The sequence below is a fragment of the Chinchilla lanigera genome, unplaced genomic scaffold (assembly GCF_000276665.1).
Source record: "Chinchilla lanigera isolate Chin_1 unplaced genomic scaffold, ChiLan1.0 scaffold00014, whole genome shotgun sequence".
Classification (NCBI taxonomy): Eukaryota; Metazoa; Chordata; class Mammalia; order Rodentia; family Chinchillidae; genus Chinchilla; species Chinchilla lanigera.
The window spans coordinates 15,201,625-15,218,474 of NW_004955415.1; the positions used below are offsets into that span (position 1 = coordinate 15,201,625).

A 16,850-nucleotide genomic window follows, 5' to 3' on the forward strand; every position below is an offset into this window, starting at 1 on the left:
GAAGATGAACACAGATCTAAACATTTCTATCATACATAGTGAGAGATTTCTTTAAAAAATTCCAAATTTCTGCAATTTCCACCTCTTGAATTTCTTTTTCCATCTGTGTGAGATGTTAAATATGAAATTATAGTCCCCAAATTTATTTGGCTACTCTTTCAAAATACTGGCACTGCATTATTACAAACAATTAAGAAGAAAAACATCAATGAACTTCCATGCAAAACAATGTATTATGCTTCAGTTATACAAAAGTTGATTTATTCAAAATAGCCTATTCCCCAACTATGTCAGACCACCCAGCCTCATTTATTTCCTGCTATACACACGCTTTCTCTCCACCACTTTTTCTAAAATGCTGTGTGGTTTTACAGAGTCATTCTCTGTAGTTGAAATTTTCCATGCTTGGTCCTCTACCAAAGGTGACTTCATTTGGGAAAGATTGAAAAATGTACAGTGCAAAGTGTTCAGTCATTTTCGCAGTTATATAAGGATAAAGAAAAACACTCTGTATTTGAAAACCAATTTAAATTGCTTTTCTTCTACTGAATAGTAACTCTAAGTGGCTTGTGTGGGGAGGTTTAATAGCTGCATCTCACCAAGTCTCCCAAACAACAGTTTTATCTTGACAAATAGCCTGCTGTTGATCTCAATGCTCTGCTTTCTTTATTCCTCTTTTGCAGTCTTTATAAGAGAGAGTGTGGAGCAGTGGGCAGTGTTAGAAGCTGAGCTTGGTTTGAGTGCCCAAGTGCACTGATTGTCTGACATGTTTGTACCACTCAAAGGCTGGTGTGTGTTCAGGAGGAAATGGCACCAACACCTACCTGGTGGGGGAGCATCATGGGAGATATGCATGAGAAAGCGCTCTGGAGGTAGCCAAGCTCTGCGAGGCAGCCCAGACTGTGTGATTGCTGGCTATACTGAAAAGCCAGTGTTAGCAGCACTTATCTCACATCGTGAAAATCAACAAAGATAAACCAGTGACATGAACTCCTTAGGAATATAGTACAATGAGCATTACGTTAGCGTTTGCACCCCACCACACACACACACCTTTCTGTATTCAGAATTGAATCCATGAGCCTTTTACTGAGATATGTGACATGATAAAAAATACAGTGAATATTAAACCAGTTTTTTAAATGGTTACAGTGAAAGGTACCACCATTAATCCCCCTCAAAAATACTCCCTCTCCTGTTGCACACACTCAGTCTATCATTCTTACCACTTTCTGCAGTAGTTCTGGAGATCCTTATTTGTGAATGTCTTTAATTGTGTTGCCTTGGGCCCCTTGATGTCCTGAAAGTAGTTAAGATGTTTACTTTTTGTGGTCATTTTGACTTTGAGGAAGAGCTAGAAGTCTCACTGTACCAGATCTGGTGAATAAGGTGGATGAAGACACACCATAATGCTTTTATTTGACAGAAATTGCTTTATTTGTTTAAATCATATTTTGTGTATTTCCTAGCCCTGTTTTATTTGTATTTTCAGACAGGGTCTTGCTAAGTTACCCAGGCTAGCCTCAAACTTGTGATCCTCCTCTCTCAGCCTTCCAAGTAGCAGGGATTATAGGCATGCACCACCATACTCAGTTTAGAGGTTGCTTTGAAGAAGTAGTTCTGCAACTGTTTTTGACCAAAGCTCAATTTGATGGGATGTCAATCTGAGGGCTCTCATGTGTGATCACACAAATTGTGCACTGGGCAATTCCTCCTGATCTCACTCACGTGCCCATTGTATTAGCCAGTTTTACTGTTACTGGACAAATATCTAACACCTGAACTTAAAGGTGGAGAGATTTATTTGGTTCACAGTTTCAGAGGTTTCAAAGCAACACATTGGCTCCAAACATCATGGCGGAGGGGTGTGGCAGAGCAAGATGGCTTAGCTTATGGCAGTTGGGAAGCAGAGCAGGGGAACAATACCAAGAGGAAGGGGTGAGGGACCAGATGTAAACCCGAAGATCATACCTCCATGGATTTCCCAGACACCCCTAGAAGTGAGTTTCACTAATCCCCTGCATGGCTCCCAAGCTGGTCAAATTAAACCTGTCACACTGGTGGAAAAGAGAACTAACTGAGAATTGAAGGGAAAGAAAATGAAGTTGCAACCCGAGCTTATTGAAGAGTTTACATTCTAAAATGATGCTTTAAGCACTTAAAAATAACCCAGTATTTTCTTACATAAAACTTCAGATTTTGTTGTAAATTATTCTAAAAATACAAGTTCAGGGGAAACATATCTTTTAAAAGGATATTGAGCAAGTAAATTCAGGGTGAGTTATACAGACATCTGCTCTAGCAGTAAGAAAAAGTCCATCTTTATCTTAAAGTCTGATCATTGTAAACAGCAGGCCAAAACCACTCCTGAGGAAAATATGCACCACTGTCTACTTTAAGGCTGACCAAGCAGCCCACAAAAACAGATAGAAAAATAAAAGCGAGAAAAGTATAAAAATACTGTCAAAAAGTTCTTTAGTTTGACATGATAACCAACTCAAGACAATAATAATATTTAAATCTTTATATGATTTTTACAAAGTGCTAAATACTAGTCTCAACATTTTGTACCTATTTAAGTTTTGCAAAATTCTATGAGGTATAATTTTGTCTACTTTACAGATAAAGACAGAGATGTAGAGGAGGTTAAACAATCTTACTGGCTCTAACAAATGACCACCCCGGGTCCATGCCCTTTGCCTTATAACTTACCCATTCTGAGTACCAGGCTGGTCTTGTGACTTGCTTTGACCAGTAGGGTGGAAGAAGAAATGAGAATGAGGCTGAGCTAACCCACCAGAAGACAAAGGCAAGGAAGGAATGCTGAGGCACCCCAGTTTAGAGGCAGCCGAGCTTACTCTGCAGCAGGTGCCTATTCTCCACCACTCCCCATGCCGCAGATGATGTAGAGGGAACAGAATGCTTCTGATGCAGGTGAAGTGGGAGAGTGGGAGGGACCCTGCAATAGCTGGTATGTGAGACATAATTCAAGGAAGAGCACCAAATGTGAATCTTCAGAACATTCTAGTAATGCACTGGAACACTAGGTCAATTAACAATAACTAACCCTTACTCATACATAAAAATGCTTGGGATCATGCATTAGTTGCTTATTATAAATGAGGATGTGACCTATCTTTAAAGATGTTGAAGTCCCACAAAGATCAGAGTGGTGGTCAGAGTTAGATTTGTTTTGCTTGTTGCTGCAAGGGAGTGCATACACAAAGCATCTGGGAGATATCCTGAAGGGAGACTATAAGTTTGGTGCTCATGCTGAATGATTCTTAAGAAGACTGAAGGAAATTGGGAGCTAGTTTTGGGCTGGACATGTCAGAAAGTAGAGGCCAGTTCTGGGGCAATGTCTGTCACCAAGTGTGGGTAATTTGGGGTATCTTAGTAACTTTATCTGGTAAGTGGGAGGATGGAAGAAGAGCTAGAGAATTCTCATTGGGAAGGAAAAGCAAGGTGGGCATGGTGGCACATGTCTGTAATCCTAGTACTCTGGGAGACTGAGGCAGGAGCATTGCAAGTTCAAACCTACCCTGGGAAAGTTAGTGACTTAGTGGGTCCTTGTCTCAACATAAAAAATAAAAAAAGTACTGAGGATGTAGCTCAATGTGAAAGCCCTGGGTCCAATCTCCAGTACCAGAAGAAAAAAAGAAAGAGAAAGAGGGAGCAAAAGAGAAAGAAAAAGAAAAAGAGAGAAAAAATAAATTAATTTTTGTTGTTGAAGTATGGCCTTGTCTCTGCCATGCTTTACGCATGGTCTCAGAGTAGTCTTGTCCAATTATTGTTTATATTCTTCAAGAGTTGTTTATGTTCAGTTGGGAACACTTTGCTTCAGCTTCACTGTTAGCTGACAGCTACTGGAGCCATTTTTTACTTCCTCAGAATCACTTTGAGACTCACCAGGAGGGTCCAATAAAATCAGGAAGTTCCATGAGACATGTCTGATAAAACCAGGAAGTTCTCTGACAGCAGTGCATTTCGGGATATGTGGCCTGTATGTAGGTATTGTCTAGAGGCCAGAGAACTAGATGGTGGAGGTAGGAGAATGACAACTTTGGGACAGAGAAGCTTATAGAGGAAAGGCTGCTGGGGCTGGGGATCTTGGCCTGGAGCCCACACATCAACATTATCCCTGGCTGAGGTTCTGAGAGGTCACTTGGTGTACCAAAGAAGAGAGTGGCAGGAAACATATTCCTGTGGGTAAAAGTAGAGTCAAGCCAGCCAGGGAAGGGGAAAATCGGACCTGTGGGGGAAAGTAGAGGAAAACTATGAAAACAGTATGTCTAGAAGATGCAGAGGGCAAACCTGGCTCTAAGAATGGTCAGAGGCAGGATCCTGAAAAAAGGTTCCAGAAATCTGTGGCATTCTTAACAGTCTAAATAAAGATAGGCTTTTTAAGTATTGGTGGGGGGGAGTGCATGAAGTTATAGGCAATTATTCAAAGACATGTGGGTGAGAAATGTCAGAATGAATGAGATAGGGAGGATTTAGGAAAAGAAATCCTTCTATAGATGCTAAACTTAAAATCACACTTGAAGGTAGTAAAGAACTGATTTGATGATGTAGGAATGTGAATAAATGATATACTGTGCAGATCTGAGAAAATAGGGAAAAGAAAGGTGGTGACAGGGATAAAGGAGAATCTGATAGAAACAAAGTGGGGAAGAGAAAGCCCAGACACCACAATCCTCAAGGAAAAACCCAAATACATGAAGATAAAACCAATGCTTCACATTTCCTCAATTACACTTTTTCACAATTTTGAGCTTTCTAAAGGCAAGATGCATATTACTTAAAATTTGCCTGTTATCACCATCACCAAAAATGTACTCAGTGGTATGCTTTTTAAACTGATGCCATGTTAGAATCAAGGAAATATGTTAATGGGGGGAAAATTCCTTAGCTGAAGCAATATCTAAGTTATGGGATTTTGAAAAGGCTCACTTGGGTTCCAAGGCATAATAATGGAAAGTAGCCCAAAATGAAGACTTCTTGGTGAAAATGTTTAACTTGTGGAGGAAAAAAACCTACAAGTCTCCAGGACTAAATATCAAGTTACACTAAAAAGACCAAATGTCAGGCTGCCTTGTGACTGTTCTCCAGTACCAAGGGTTAAAAGTTCACAGGAGCTGAAAGTTGTGGCCCAGGAAATTTTTGCTCTACAACCTTATTCTTTTTTGATAACTATAAAAAGACATTGCCTGGACATACAAGGTATATGAATTTCTCTTTTGTCTCCAGTAAAAGAAAGCTGATAGTAGAGGGACAGAGAGGAGGAGAAGGGAGAAGAGGAGAAAAAGAGCAAGCAGAGAAAATTGCAGAGAGAGATGGAGAGATATGCACAGAGAGACAGATTTATTTTAAGAAATTGCTCATGCATTTGTAGGGTCTGACAAATCTGAGATCTGTCAGCAAGCTGGAAACTCAGACAAGATTTCTGTTTGCCATTTCAAACACAATTTCTTCTTCGTGAAACCTCGGTTTCACTCCTAAGGCCTTGAACAGATCAGATGACGCCCACCTCCATTGTCAAGGGCAATCTCTTGTATTTTAAATATTTGTAAATATTAATTACCCACATAGGATATCTACACAGCAACATCTAGACTAGGTTTTGACCAGGCCGTTGGGCACCAGGGCCAAACCAAGCTGACTCATATAATTAGCCATCGTATAAGGATTCACAAAATACATCAGCCTTCTTTACAATAATTTCTCAGAGAAATTTTCTAAATGTGAGTTTAAAATTGAGAAAACCATGGTAGAAAGAAGATTTCCAGTGACACAGGAAACAGTTAGAGAACTGTACATCTGTTTTTTAAATTGAATGGGAAAGCCAAAAATATTCCTGAAATGCAAGCGCTCTAACATTAAAAATAGTGCAGTAACTGTGTTAGATAAAAAATTTCATATCATATTAACAAAGAAAATAGAAGAAAAAGAAAATGAAGGTTTTATCTCAGATGTTAGAATCAAAAGGTCCTAACTTATGTGATCTGACAGCAGCTGAGAAAACATAATTTTTTTTATTTTAAAAATAAAAGGAGGAAAACATTAACAGACAGACAACCATTTACAAAATAGCAAAAGAACAATACAAACAATACAGAGCTACAAAGTGGTAGGAAATTAACAATGCTTGTTGTATTACATATTGGTATCTCCAAAGTGGTTTCTCGTGAAAACAAATAGAGACATGTAATATTGATCAATCAAGGACTCATTAACTGTTTCTTTCAGCAAAGAAATAGAAGACAGTAGATCAACTATGTTAACTACCCTGTACATACATACATACAAAATTTCCCCTTTTTTCCCTTCTCTTTTCCTACAACTCAGTTGCCCTTTACCCTTGAGCATTTTCCTTTCATTTCACAATGTCTATCATATCTCCAAGTTTTTATTCACTCTTGCAGGTTTTACAGTAGTGAGACAATGCAGTGCTTGCACATGCAGGTCTGATTTGTTTCACTTATGAGTATGGTCTCTAGTTGTGACCATTTACCTATAAAAGCCTCAAGTTTATCTTTCTTTATAGCTGAGTAATATTCCATTATATAAAAGTACCACAATTTTCTTATCCAATCCTCAGTGGATGGACAGAAAACATAATTTTAGTAATGATTTCAAAATACTAAATAAACAAATTTTAATGTATTATCTTCAAAAATAATGAAAGAAATAAAATTTCACTCTAGTAGCTTGTGACTACCAGATAAGGTAACTATCATTTGTACCTGAAGAACCTGCATTAGGAAATCACACCTGGTAAACCTGACCCTTGGTTCTCAGCCCTGGGTACGCCTTAGCATCACCTGGAGAGCTTGTACACATTCTGATTCTTGGCACTGCCCCAGACCAACTGCATCAGAATCTCCTGGGGCATGGTCCAGCCACCAGAAATTAGTAGAGCTCTCTCAGTGATTACAAATTTGTACAGCTAAATTTGAGAATCCCTGACCCACATCTTTACTCTTCCTCATGTATCTCTGGAAAGGGTACTCAACTTTAGCATAAAAGTTACTTTTCTTTCTCCCTTTCTTATGTAGCCATCTTGGTGACAATCTATAGTTGTCTAAGAGAGCAGGCTCAACATCTCTTGGGAACTTTTTGGGGATGGCCCTACCCCATGGCCCTGTCTCCTTTAGTGGCCTTCTCAATCCTCATCTTAACTCTTCAAATGTCTAATAGAATCTTTTTCACAAAAACACAAATCTGGCAGAGCATGGTGGCACATACCTGTAATCCTAGCATTCAGGAGGCTGAAGCAGGATTGCTGTGAGTTCAGGACCAGCCTAGGCTAAGTGAACTCAAGGCCAGGCTGAACTGCATAGTGAGACCCTGTTTCAAAAAGACAAAAACAAACAAACAAACAAACAAACAAACAAAAAACCCACAAAACATAAATCTGATCATGCCCAGAACCCCTCAAAAAGCAAACAAAAACTCTATGTGTCCTTTCTAGTAATTTAATATCCTAAAAATGGAACTCAGAGTTCTCTAAGGATCTGACATTTCTACTTTATCCCAGACTTTCTTCTTACTCTCATTTCCCATCCTCCTAACTCCAGCTACCTCAGGCTACCAGCATGTCACCAAATGGAATAGGACATTTCACACTTCAATTCTTAGGCTAATGCTTTCTTCATCCATGATTGTTCTCCCCCCATTTTCCTACCAATGCTTAGACTTTCTTCAAGGTCCAATTCAGATACAGTGTTAGCTTTCCATTGCTGTGACAAAGTACCTGAGATAATCAACTTAAAAAGAGAAAAGGTTTATTCTGGCTCACATTTCAGAGGTTTTAGTCTGAAGTCACTGGGCCCATTGCTTTGGGCCTGTGATAGCACAGTCCATCACAGGAGGAGTATGAGACACAGATCTATTCACTTCATGGTGGCCAAGAAGGAGAGAGAGAGAGAAATACACACAGAGAGGAAAGGTCTCAATATTCCTTTCAAGGGTACACCCCCATGACCCAATTTCCTTGTCCTAGTCCCCAGCTCCCAAAGGTTGCAGTACTTTCCAATATTACCACTGGCCAGTGACCAATCCTTTATCATAGATGGGCCTTTGGGGACCATCTAAGATATAGAAAGCCTTCCCTGATCTCCCAGTCAAAAGGGATTTCTTGTTCTTTCTTGTAGCCCTGGTTTCATTCAATTTTATATAGCTAAAATGTCTGTTTTTCCTCCTAAGTTGTGAATTCTTTGAGAAGAGAAACTATGCCCTTTAGCACCTCCCCCCAATCCACCAGCAAGTGTCTGTGGAACAAATGCCATAGGTCACATTCCAAATGTTAGTGAAGTTAGGCCACCCTACATTCCATGGCACTCCAGAGGGCAGCGGGGCCCACACTTTATTTCAACATGAGTGAGTATTTATTACTAAGGGTCTCTAACCTTGGCCTGTTGAGCAACCCCTTGATATTCTGGAATTTCCATGCTCTCACATTCTCCTCATCCTTCATTTTTTGCTGGTAGAGTGTTTGCCTTGTCCTGACACTTTCTTCATGTCCTTCCCATTGCTGCTTCCTTTCTAGGTGTCTGGTTTGTCCAACTGGACTCAAACAATGTATCATCTTCCTTAGGATGAGGACTCAATTTTTTTTAAGTCTGGGGATAATATTGAAAACTCAGCCTAAAGATCTAAACAATCACTAGTGAATATTTGCTTGGGGAAGAGGTATGAAATTATACTGTCAATGAAGGAGAATACCCATGCCATTGGGCAGATTTTTAATAAGCCTGCCTTAATTAAAAGATAATTAAGGAAGTTAACAGCAGAACAAGGCTGTGGCTACTGGAATCATCCTAATCATACAGTCACAGATTCCCACCCGAGCCTCTGCAGCCTGGAGCTCTGACAGTCAGCCCACAGCCTGAGCCATTTAACTGTGACTGCCAGGTGCCTCATGCCTGAAGGCCACAGGGGTGATTCTGGAGATGACAAAGCCCTAGATGAAAGAAATCTTCTGAGGATAATATATTTTCCCAAATGTTTTTTGCTTTCTGCATAACCTGACCCAAATATTCTACTCATATCGTGCTCTCTCCCTCTTGTAGACATGTTATTTACCACTGTGTATAGTAAGGTTATTTTATTTGCTAATACCTCCCCTACTAAATTTCCAAGCACTAGAGCAAGATTCTATGATTAAATTCTTAATCAAGTCCCTATTCTGTGCTCCACCAAACCAAGACAATAAACCAAGGGAGAAGAAGAGATACTATCCCAGCAACAGATAATCTAACTTTGAAGAAAGGCAAAGTGGACTCAAAGAGGAAAATAAAGAGAAATGTGAGGGTATAATTGCTTATTAAGCCACCAATTTAGAGAAAAGAAGGGGGATTCCCAGAGCGCATGGCTCTAAGAACTAGGTAGAGGTTATAGATGAACTGATATTGTTGAACTTGTGGAAATCACCCTGAGAGATTGTGGAAGTTACAGAGTGATCAAAAAGTTTAAAAAAAAATCTAGGCAAATCAAAAGCAAGGCAATTATTAAGTCTAGGAAAAACAAAAGGTAAGAAAAGAAATATCATTGTAGTATGCTACAATATTCAGCTGTGAATATTTTTATAACACTGTGAACACAGAACAATATTCAATCTGAAGTAGTAATATGAAGATAATGAAAGATGGAAAGTAGAGTGGACACTATTGAAGTTATTGCAATGTAAACTTAATGAGGATTTCTTGTAAGTTGAAAGCAGCTTTCTGCATTTTAATGGACCACTTTGACTTTTGTACTCTGAATTGTCTTCATTTCTTTTTATGTGTTTTTTTTTTCCTGATTTGTTGTACTTTTCTGATTTCTAACAGTTCTTTCCATATTAAGAAGTTTAAGGAGTTCTCTATGAGTTGCAATTTCATGGGCATTGAAAAACTTTATCTGTTGACTTTATATGGTGTTTTAGCTATATGGTAGTTTTGTATTTTTAACTTAATATATTTATTTATGTTTTATTTTACAACTCTGAAATTTTGCATTATGTTCATAAAATATTCTCTATGCTAAGGTTATAAAATAACACCAATCTTTTCCTTAATTCTTTTATGGTCTCGTTTATTTTTTACAGTTGTACTTTTAAAAATGTATGGTATGAAATATAAATACAGCTTTTCTTTTCTCCAAGTGGTTGCTCAACATCTTCAGAGAAAAGTATTTACATTTCTGAGATACCACCACTATTATTTATTAAGTTCCCACGTGTGTTTGCATTTATTTCAGGTCTAACACTCTCATTCTGTTAGTCCATCTGTCCATCAATGAGCCAGAAGCACATTGTTTTAATTCCTGAAGCCTTACCATATATTTTTTTTCCAGGACTGGAGATTGAACACAGGTTATTCCTACTAAACTACATCCCTATCCCATTTTTTATTTTTTACTTTAGGACAGAATCTTACTAAGTGGCTAAATTGCCTTAGCTAAGTCAAACTTGTAATCTTCCTGCCTCAACCTTTGAGAGTACTGGAATTACAAGCCTGTGCCACTAGGTCTGGCTTTTATCACACTTTCAATTCCTGGTAGAGCTAGACATTTTCAAAAATTTCTTGGATCCTTTTGCTTATTTTTCTGAGTGAACTTCAGAACCAGTCTGTCTAGTTCTGTAGCAGAAAATCCACCCCCACACACACCAGTATACTTCAGGTTGTTAGTTGCCCAGGTAATAGTTCCTGTTCCAGTTCTGGTTGCTTCTCTCTCTTAGAAATGGTTGGTTATTGTGATGCATAGCTGGTCGCTATGATACACATTGTATAAACCAATCCCTAATTGACAAGCCATTCTATCTCAGTACTTCCTGCCTAATTAATTAATATAAGGCATAAACCACCAGAGACTGATGCCGATATTCTGGAATGATCTCAATCAGTGCCCATTGCTGTAAATAAATCTGCCTCCAAATCCTGGATATTATTCTGGTTTTTCTGCTTGCTGTTGCATCTGGTGCATCAGCTGGGAAGACCAACCATGCTGACATCTTTGGTCTCTGGTCATAGCCCTCACTGACAGAGCAAGGACCTCTCCAGGTCCCAGTGGGAAGGCACACCCCTGAGATTTCTCAAATTTTCTCTGAGGCCTGGAGGGCGATTCCTGGCTCCCCATTCAAGCGAATAACATTGACCCCCAAAGGGAGGAGGATGAATCTGTCTGTCTGTCTATCTGTCTGTCTGCCTGCCTGCCTGATTCTGTTAAGACCCCTGGGGGCAACCCAGTTAGTCACTCTGCCTGCTCAGTTTGAGCAGAAGAAGAGCTTGATCATTTCTTGTTAGTTAAGGCAACCTTCAAGGGAAGAGGGGTTGGATTGTTTAACCTCTGAGTGCCTGCTGAATGAATGTGTTGCTCTCATTTGACCCTGCACATTCAACTTTGACTGTTCCCTAAGAGGAAAATGATGCCTGCATCAGCCTGAGACAGATCACCACAATCCTGAAGTTCTGAAAACTTTCTTCCCAGAGGTATACTTGCCCCTGGGCATGGATATCAACCATGATCAGATGTCACAAAAAGCCCAAACAGGCATCCAGCCATGCATCAGCCTGACAGACTGTTAATCACGTTGGGTAAGATCTCTGTGCTGTCAACAGTGCAGCCTCTGCTTGCGAGTTGCTCCCACAAGCCCCTTCAACTGGGACAATCCTGAGATAAAAGGCTAGCTCACTTGGATTCAGTTGCCATAAGGGGTTAAAAACTCTCACACTTTGACTCCACACCTGTGTCCTACATGACACAAAAACCATCCTAGTCATCAAAACAAACCCACAAGGCCATCTGAGAGGCTCAGATTCAGCCCAAGCCAGAAAAGCTTTATCCTGTTCTGCAGAAGGACCCTTAGTCTGACCTGCCTCCTCCTTACATTCATCAATCCCAAGCTGCTCAGCCAACTGCAACACCACCACCACCAGTTCTGTCTCCTGCCCCACAGCCTCCTGCTCTCCCAGATTAATTCACTTAGACTCATTGCCATAAGAGTTAAGAACTCTTCCACCTTGGCTCTGCACCTGTGTGCCCACCTGCCAACACAGCACAACTGTCATCAATTCCTTCTGACTCTGTTTAATACTGAAGAACACTGCTGCATTTTAGATGGGGCCCAAGCCTGGTTAAAGTCAAAAGTCTCCACCACTATGGTTGATCCTGATGCTTGGGTGAACACAGTCCTCCCCCAACCACATCCAAACTGGGACTGTAATGTGACAGAGGACCATGAAGGCTTAGATCAGAACCACACTGCTCTCCTGGCAGACCTCAAAGATGGAGGCAACAAGCCAATAAACATGTCTAAAGTTACTGAAGTTACCGACTGGAGCCCCTACTGAAAAGAAATTCTGCCAAAGCAGACCGTGTGAGATTGATGGACATGTTATCAAACATAAATTCCTGTACATGACTGAGTGCCCTATACCGCTCCTGGGACATGACCAGCCCCCCTTACACTTAGGTCCACTGTCCCAGACTTGATATTGACTCTGACTATACCCTAGGAGGAAGAATAGAGCCTACATCAGCCTGAATTGCCTGATAATCATAACCCTAAAATTCTGAGAGACTGTTTCCAGAAGTATGGACAAAGAACTCATTTCCAGGACTTGCTATCAATCATGAACCTTTGGTGATTGAGCTGTGCCCCAAGGCAATCCCTACCTGCATCAAATAATACACCCCTCCTGCCTATAAAGCCAATTCAAGATCTCTAAGCTGCCAATGCCACCATGAGTGCCCTCCATACACATTGCCTCAGTCTTCTGCCACGCACAGTGTGCTGGTACATCTGCCTGAACCTAAAAAATACTTACTTCCGCCTTTGATTGGTTCCTGTCAGCCAGCCCCTCTTTGCCTTTAAAGGGAAAGACCCTAGTTCTTGACTGAAAAGCCAACTGACCTGGAGTCAACCTCCAAAAGTTTCAAATGATGTTTGCTCAGACTGTCAGGCCCTGGAAGCACCCAACGGCCTCTAAGGGCTCCCTCTCCGCTTTGCCTCCATGCTTTAACAGCCACTTTCCTTCTGATCAAGAAAGCTGACAAGCTCACCTTAGACCAAGACCTAACTATCCAAATGCCACATTCTGTACTGGGATGAACAGTATGAACTGGGTCTAAAAATGGACCCCCTGACAGATGCTGAGTACACTCGGTTTATGGATGGAAATAGCTCTGTTAGGAATGAAGTCCGACAGGCTAGATATGCTCTGGTCACCTTGCACAAAGTTATTTTGGTCAAAGCTCTCCTACAGGGATGATCTGCACAGCAAGCTGATGTTTGAAAACCTGCCACCAACAATGCAAAATAATCTAGTCCAAAGGCCTAAGCACCCTCTGGGGATCCAATTGACATCAACCTCAGTCAGAAAAACTTTACCCAGTATTCCTGGAAGATCAGAGCCAGACCTGCCCCCACTGTTTGTTCTGTAAGCTTAAGCTGCAGCACTGGCACCCATACTCCTGCCCTGCAGCCAGCTCAGGTGTCTGTGTCATTGGCCCTGACCTCGTGCATTATAGTGGACTCTATATAGATGGACCAAGATTTGATGAGCATCCAAGACACATGGACACTCTCCTAGATCAGATTAACTCCCTCACTGCCTTTCCAGAGTAATGGTACAGAACAGACATGCCTAAATTCTACTTGGGCCTCATCTTCGAAGATCACATGTAACATGTCCAGCAAAGATTTGCTGGAGAAACTAAAAGAGGGAGGAAATGTAGCAGAAAATTCCTCCCCAACCAGTATATTTCAGTTTGTCAGTTTCCCAGGGGACCTGGTTGCTCCTGTCTCCTAGAAAGAGCTGCTCAATATGCTGCACCTTGTATAAACCAATCCCTAATAGAGAAGCTATTCTGCCTCTATACTTCCTGCTTGCTTATCCAATATAAGCCCTAGGCCACCAGAGATTGAAGCCTGATGTTCTGGGAATGATCTCAGTCAGTGTCCACTGACATAAATAAATCTTCCCTCAAATTCTAGGTATTGTTTCAGTGTTTCTGCTTGCCATTGCATTTCTAGGGGAAGAAAATCTTGTCCATTGTTAGTAATTTTTATTGAAATTAACTAAATTTGTAAATTAACTCAGGGGAAATAACTAATAAGATATTGAATGTCCCCATGCAAAAACACAATATGTTACTTCAAAAAGATTACAATTATCAAAAAGATGTAATACTTTGAATATCTACGTACTTAAGTACCAAATAATACAGTTTTAATATAGCAAAATACATAGCATGTAAATAGAGACAAACTGAAGCACATTAACAAGAGTTTAAATCAGTGTTCTTGGTCCAAGACAGATCAAGTAGACAAAATTAACTAAAAATATAAAATAACCAATAAAGTAAATGCAAATGGAACTCTGTATCCTAAAAACACCAAGCACATCTTCATTTATGGTAAGTGCTCACATGCTCATTTATGGAACTGACCCTATATGAGCCACCAGAAAAACTTAATAAATTCCAAGAAGTAGAAATAATACAGACAACATTTTCCAATCACATTGCAATAAAATTAGAATTTAATAACATTGAAAGATTTTGGAGTAAAAAACCCAATACCTTATCTCAAATTCTTGTTACTCAAATTGTAGTCTGTAGATAGCAGCACCCTCCTTTCTTATGAACTTGTTAGAAATGTGGAAAATTGGGTGGTCCACATCTACTGAGGGGGCACCTGTGGTTCACAACACCCAGAGGGTATGCAAGCGTATTTGTGTTTACCCAATTGTTTCTAGAAAACACTGACAATTACAATGTACATCAGAATTCAGAGTGTTCCAGAAAGAAAATTAACTTTAAAAGTTTATATCAACAAAATTAAAGCAAAAAAATCAATTCATTAGATATCCAACTCAAAACATTACAGGAAAAACGCAAAATAAACTGAAAAGAAGTTAGAAAAATATGAAATTGACAAGTTAAATTATCTCTTTAAAAATGAGTGAGATAGAATAATAAGAAAAAATTTAAGCAAGCAAAAAAGGAGAAAGCACAAGCACAAAATAAGGGCCAAAAGAAGCAAACCCCAGTAACACCATAAATTTATTTTTCAAATGAGACTATTTGCACAGTTCTGTGCCAGTAAAGTTTAAATATATACCTATGAATAAAATTTTAAAACTTCACTGAAATAGTTTTCTAGGAATATATAATTCATTCAAACTAATCCCAGAAGAAGCACAAAAATTATACAGATCAAAATTACATGGACTAATTAATAAGGACTATTTTTGAAGAATAAGCATCTATCAACTCATAGAATATATGCACTGGCTCAGATGTTTTCACTAAGAATTCCCACTTATCTTGAAAGCATAGATCATTACAATGCTATTTGAAAATTTTCATGACATATAAAAAGAAGAAAAAATTCCAAATTAGTTTTTATAAAATGAAGATAACATTAACACCAACACCTGACAAGAAAGGTACAGAAAAGAAAAACTCCATATTAATCTCACTTTCAAATATACATATTAATGTTTCAAATATAACAACAACAATTAGAATCAAGTAGTTCATTAAAGGACTAGTATGTTGAACAACAATTATTCCAGAAATACAAGGATGGGATAGTGTTAGGAATAATATTCATATAATTCAAAATAATAATAATAGATTCTGGGAGTTAATGTCTAACATATTGTTGCTGAAAAGGCAGGTGGCCTATCCTTAAAAGACTTTTAAGGAAAGGAATTAACTGATTCTAAATTAGGAATAAGATAAAATGCCTATTATTACATTTTCCATTTAACATTGTTCTGAAGGCGTGAGCCACTCATATTGGGCTGAAGAATGATGCTTCAAGCTGAAACACTGAAAAAATGTTAAATTAACTCTCTTTGTGGATGATATGATTTCTATGTGGAAAATGGAGAATTAACTAAAAACCTTTACAAACAAAAACAGACTGCAGTAAATAAATGGGCTATAAAAGTTATCATGTAGAAATTCATAACTTTCATATATAATAATTGCAATGATTTAGAAAATATAATAACAGTTTTGTTTACAGAAACAACAAAATACTTAAATGTAAACTTAACAAGAAATGTGTAATTTACAGTAGGAAAATTTAAAATGACCCTGAAATACACCAAAGTGGATATGGATTCTCCAAGAATTTTTGTCTTGGTTTGAGCAAGTGACTACTAAATGCCTATGATTACTGAACTGTGATCAAAGCCCTCACTTGCCTGTGATTTAAGAATGATTGTGTGACGCTCCAAGAGCTGCTGGTCTCGCGGTTCGAGTCTGTGCTTTACTTGCACCCTGACCCCCTGAGGGGTCGCAGGCACGGGCAGTCTGTGATTGCTCTTTGAGTGGTCCGGGTCTGGCTCCTGTGCAAGTTCTGAACTGACTAAGAAGCAGAGCCAGGAGGGCTGCGACCCACTCCCACCACCATGGTTCCCAGCTGAAAGTCGCGGAGAGAGCCACGTATTTCCCATCTACTTCCTGGGGGCAGAGTGGGTAATGCAGGACCCCAACACTATTACAGTCTGAGTTTCTGCCCTCCCTGCACCTGCGGCAGACAGGAGGTCCTCACTCAGAAGCCCCAAGGACTGCTTTCACTGGGGTGCACGTGTGGGCCCTCCCTGCACATGCCCTGTGCTGAGTGAGAGAGTGCTCCAAGAACTGCTGGTCCAGCAGTTCAAGTCCGTGCTTTACTTGCACCCGGACACTCTGAGGTGTCGCAGGCACGGGCACTCTGTGATTGCTGTCCATCCGGCCAGCATCTGGTTCCTGTATGTGTCCTGAACTGACTGGAGACACAGAATCAGGTGGTCCACAAACTGTCGACCCTGCAGTTTGTGTCTGGGTTTTGCTTGTACCCTGAACTG

General features: G+C 39.8%; 1 long non-coding RNA gene across 1 annotated transcript in view; it reads left to right on the plus strand.

Annotated features, from left to right (window-relative positions):
- The first annotated feature begins 8,316 nt into the window (after positions 1-8,316).
- Positions 8,317-16,850, plus strand: part of LOC102007113 — a 43,184-nt gene continuing 34,650 nt past the window's right edge. Inside the window, exon 1 of the long non-coding RNA XR_001233186.1 lies at positions 8,317-8,382. This is a non-coding gene — a long non-coding RNA (uncharacterized LOC102007113). The remainder of the gene's footprint in view (positions 8,383-16,850) is intronic.